The sequence below is a fragment of the Eptatretus burgeri genome, chromosome 4 (assembly GCF_056783735.1).
Source record: "Eptatretus burgeri isolate ZD-2024b chromosome 4, Ebu_testis_v1, whole genome shotgun sequence".
Taxonomy (NCBI): domain Eukaryota; kingdom Metazoa; phylum Chordata; class Myxini; order Myxiniformes; family Myxinidae; genus Eptatretus; species Eptatretus burgeri.
In genome coordinates this window covers 47,966,806-47,971,653 of record NC_140964.1, presented here as the reverse complement: position 1 = coordinate 47,971,653, position 4,848 = coordinate 47,966,806, and the positions used below count along the sequence as shown (strand labels likewise).

Here is a 4,848-nt window from a genome sequence, read left to right as displayed (position 1 = left end):
TCAAGCTATTCATTTTAATTCAAGTTTTTTCTTAAATAAATGGAGGAGAGAGTGAAGGCATTTCTAAGGATTCTTTATGTTTTAAAAATTAAGATTCAAATGTGCATGTTGGAAACTAAAAAGGTTTTTGCACTCTGCAGGAATTTTTCTCATAAATAAATGAGTTATTGTCTCAAATGTAAAAAGAAAACTAATACTAAAAATATTTCATATATTAAAAGTAAAAATAACAGGGTTATACAAAAAGGTATATGTTCGGTGTGTGGTTCAAAAAAAAAATCAATTTATCTCCAAACACAAACTCGGAGGAGATATACAAAAGTTTTTATCAGGAAGTAAATTTACAACTACTGGAATACCAGGGAATTACATCTTCCAGGGTATTCTTTCTGTGGTCCAGGCACAAACTTGGATAAAAGATTAGATGAGGCAGACAATCCTAAATCCTGGAGTAAACCAATCAATAGAGTTGATGAAGTATGCATGAGACACGATATTGATTATGGGAATACCACAACGTTGGAAGAAAAGCATGAAGCCGATAGAGAAATGTTGTATAATTTGTCTCTGATACAAAATCCAACCTTGAGAGAAAAAGTTGATAGGTTCATCGTGAAGAAGATGATTAGTGCTAAATTGAAACTTGGACTTGGAAATTCAAAAAACTTATAGGCTCTAATGATGCCATTAAGACTGAAGAGCAATTAGCTGATGAATTACATAAACCAATATTCACAAAGTTTCAGAGAAGGAAAGTTTATTCTAAGGAAGTTGATTATATCTGGTCTGCTGATTTGATTGAACTCAATAATGATAAGGGGTACAAGTATGCTTTAACCGTTATTGATTTGAGGAGTAGATATGCGTGGGTTGTCCCTTTAAAAAACAAAACAGGTAATACTCTTATGTTAGCTTTTCAACAGATATTTAATAAAAGTAAGAGAAAACCTAAAAAATTGTGGACTGATGAGGGTAGAGAGTTTTATAACAAGACATTTATGAATTTTCTAAAAAATAACAGTATTGCATTATACAGTACCTTTAATGAAGGGAAGGCAGTTGTTGTTGAACGTTTTAATCGTACCTTAAAAGAGAGACTATATAAAAAATTCACACAACTCGGTTCACAACAATGGTCATCTTTTATTCAGGATATTGTGGATAAGTATAATGACACGATTCACACGTCAACGAATATGAAGCCATCAGAAACATTTACAAAATTAAAATATGAAAAAGAGATTAATGTTAGAAAACCTAAGTTCAAAGTTGGTGATATCGTAAGAATATATAGGTGGAAATCTCATTTTGAAAAGGGTTTTACTGAACGATGGACGAAAGAACTTTTTAAAATTGTTGATGTAATAGATACAGTTCCTTGGACTTATAAAATATATGATTTGGAAGGGAAGAGATTTTAGGTTCATTTTATTCACAGGAATTACAAAAGACAAAACTAAGCAGATAATACACCTTTGTGGACACTCGAGGGCCAAGTCCGAGGTGTATAACAGTATATAATGTGTGTCAAGGGGTGGACGTTCTTACATCTGTGAACCCCAAACACAGAATCCTCAACTGAATAGTCAAGGCTTAACTTTTGTTTGTGTGTGTGTGTGTGTGTGTGTGTGTGTGTGTGTGTGTGTGTGTGTGTGTGTGTGTGTGTGTGTGCAATGGGAGCAATAGGTTGGCGCTTCACTCCCTCCTACTATACACCGTTGTGGACACTCGAGGGCCAAGTCCGAGGTGTATAACAGTATATAATGTGTGTCAAGGGGTGGACGTTCTTACATCTGTGAACCCCAAACACAGAATCCTCAACTGAATAGTCAAGGCTTAACTTTTGTTTGTTGATGTGTATGTGTGTGTGTGTCCCAACCCTCACATTCAAAATCTCAACCCCAACCCTCACATTCAAAATCTCAACCCCAACTCAATCCTCACCCAACACAGTCTTTTTCAAAATGAGATTTCCACCTATATATATATATTTTACGTTTTTTTTTCTTTTCTCTTCTTCCAATTCTGTCTTTTAAGGCTTTCAGGTTTGATGACATAGAAAGAGGGAGTAAGAACTTTCTTGATAGGTTTAAATCCCAAAGAGTGGTAGCATTTCAAGTCTTCAAAATAACCCCAACTTTCCAAGTCTCCAAGGTAGTTATTTAAACCATCAAGGCAGAACTCATTTACTGATTTTTTCAAAATTTGTGAGTCTCCAAGGTAGTTCCCATATTTAGAACCATCTTGGCAGAACCCTTTTCCTGAGTCTCCAAGGTAGTTATTTAAACCATCAAGGCAGAACTCATTTACTGATTTTTTCAAAATTTGTGAGTCTCCAAGGTAGTTCCCATATTTAGAACCATCTTGGCAGAGCCCTTTTCCTGAGTCTCCAAGGTAGTTATTTAAACCATCAAGGCAGAACTCATTTACTGATTTTTTCAAAATTTGTGAGTCTCCAAGGTAAAACTTGTATTCTGGCTCATCAACGTATAACTTGTTCAGTGGGTATTGTCTTGATAACTCACAATGAGTACTATTGCTGTAAAACTCTTTTTCAGGATTTTGCTGGTCTCCAAGGTATAACTCTTTGGTTGGGTCATCAAGGACGAACTCGTTCTGTGGGTCTTGGTCGCTTATAAGGTCTTCAACCAAGCCAACAATTTCCTCCCAAGTTGTAGCAAAAGCAGTATTTTCATTTTGTATTTCAGATACAATTTCCTGTGAGAGAAAATAATAATGTATTAATTAAGTTATTTAATTATTAAATGAGTATGCTTCAATCAAAGTTTGAAAATAGGAAAATAAAAATCTTACCTCAACAGATAAGAGGTTTGAATCCAGTTCATCAACTTGAAGGTTTAGTTCCATACAAGACAGAGAGTTCCAAGGAACACCAAAGTCATCCCACTCAAGGTCTTGGTCGCTTATAAGGTCTTCAACCAAGCCAACAATTTCCTCCCAAGTTGTAGCAAAAGCAGTATTTTCATTTTGTATTTCAGACACAATTTCCTGTGAGAGAAAATAATAATGTATTAATTAAGTTATTTAATTATTAAATGAGTATGCTTCAATCAAAGTTTGAAAATAGGAAAATAAAAATCTTACCTCAACAGATAAGAGGTTTGAATCCAGTTCATCAACTTGAAGGTTTAGTTCCATACAAGACAGAGAGTTCGAGACAAGCACACAGCACACCATTGCCAGCAAAAACAAATGTTTAAAATGGAGCCTGGGTTTGAAGCTTTTATAGAGAAAGACTGGTGGGTGTGGTTTCCTTTGGAAATTCCCTGGGCAAGCCTAGGCAAGCCTTCATTGGGAAATTTTTCAAAACCATAACATCCTGTAATTTTCTAGTGATTTCTTTGTGAGTCAGAGATGAACTGGAAATGATGTAAGAGTGGGCGGGGCTTAGCAAAAGTAGGCGGAGCTTAGGAAAAGTGGGCGTGGCTTAGAAAAAACCTTATGAAAAGTGGGCGGAGCTTAGCAAAAGTGGGCGGAGCTTAGGAAAAGTGGGCGTGGCTTAGAAAAAAATACCTCATGGAAAGTGGGCGGAGCTTAGCAAAAGTGGGCAGGGCTTAGGAAAAGTGGGCGTGGCTTAGAAAAAATACCTTATGAAAAATGGGCGGAGATTAGCAAAAGTGGGCGGGGCTTAGCAAAAGTGGGCGGGGCTTAAAGAAAAGTGGGCGGGGCTTATTGAATACCTTGTGGAAAGTGGGCGGGGCTTAACAAAAGTGGGCGGGGCTTAAAGAAAAGTGGGCGGGGCTTAACAAAAAATAACCTGTGGCTCAGGAGGTGGTCAAACAAGAGCATTAAGAGAAGTTTATCATTTCGTAATGGCACAAAAGGGGTATCTTCAAAAATATAAAGATTCAAATGTTTTGTTTGTCAATATTTTAGATGGGGATTATTGTGCAAAGAAAATTAAACTATTGAAGGAATTTGAGAATGAACAAATCTTTATAGGTTCAATGAGTGAGCTGTTCAACCCCCAGGTGTTCAATTCAATGAGGTTCAACCTCCAAGTTAAAAGGGGAGACAAATAAATATACCTTGGGATAAAAAGGGGGTTTATTTTTAGGGAAAAAAATATGAATCGCTGAAAATCCCCCATTCATTTACATGGGGAAAAGTGAGCCAGAATCAGTATTCTTACCCTACTCATAATGTTAGGGGCACATTGAATTTTGCTAAACCACTCTTCGATACATGACCTATCATTTGACACACAAGCCATGAACACTTGTGCAAAATGTTTATAAATGCAATACCTAGTCTATCTTACTCCAGTTAGCCCCTACGGCTGTTCCCACACAACTACCCCCGTCCTACCTTTCTCGAAGATCTGGCCTGTACAGGTTCAGGTTCATTTTTGAATTACACACAATGTTCCTCCTCATCTAAACCGGGAGCTGGCCGAGTGGCTCGATGGGGACGTACCTTCATTAATCTAGCAATATAGGACTCAATAGGTCCTCACAATGTCCAAATGCCCGACTCCTGTTCGCTTTAGCAGCCACAGACATCGAATGGTGTGAAGGGGGAAACATCTCTACTCTAATCTAGAACTTTTCAAAAACACCTTTTATTATTTTTATCCTTACCCCCCTCCCCTTTCTTCTTCCTCTTTTTCTTTTTCTTCTTCTTCATTTGGTTTGTCCCATTTTTACTTAGGGTCGCCACATTTCTGGTTGATCATCGTTCTCCATCCACTCCTATCAATCGCCCATTCTTCTTCCAATCCCACAACTTTTAAATATCTCGCCACCATATCCTTCCATCTGGTTTTTGGCCTTCCTCTTCTCCTTATCCCTGGCAATCCCATCTCTATTACTCCCCTCACCACATTCT

At 37.3% G+C, this 4,848-nt stretch overlaps 1 long non-coding RNA gene across 1 annotated transcript; it reads right to left on the bottom strand.

The window, feature by feature from the left end:
* Positions 1-1,598: 1,598 nt before the first annotated feature.
* Positions 1,599-3,528, bottom strand: LOC147027982 (uncharacterized). The gene is made up of 2 exons (XR_015057355.1): positions 2,815-3,528; positions 1,599-2,718 (listed from the first exon to the last, which is right to left on the bottom strand). It is a non-coding gene; the product is annotated as an uncharacterized LOC147027982 (long non-coding RNA).
* Positions 3,529-4,848: the final 1,320 nt, after the last annotated feature.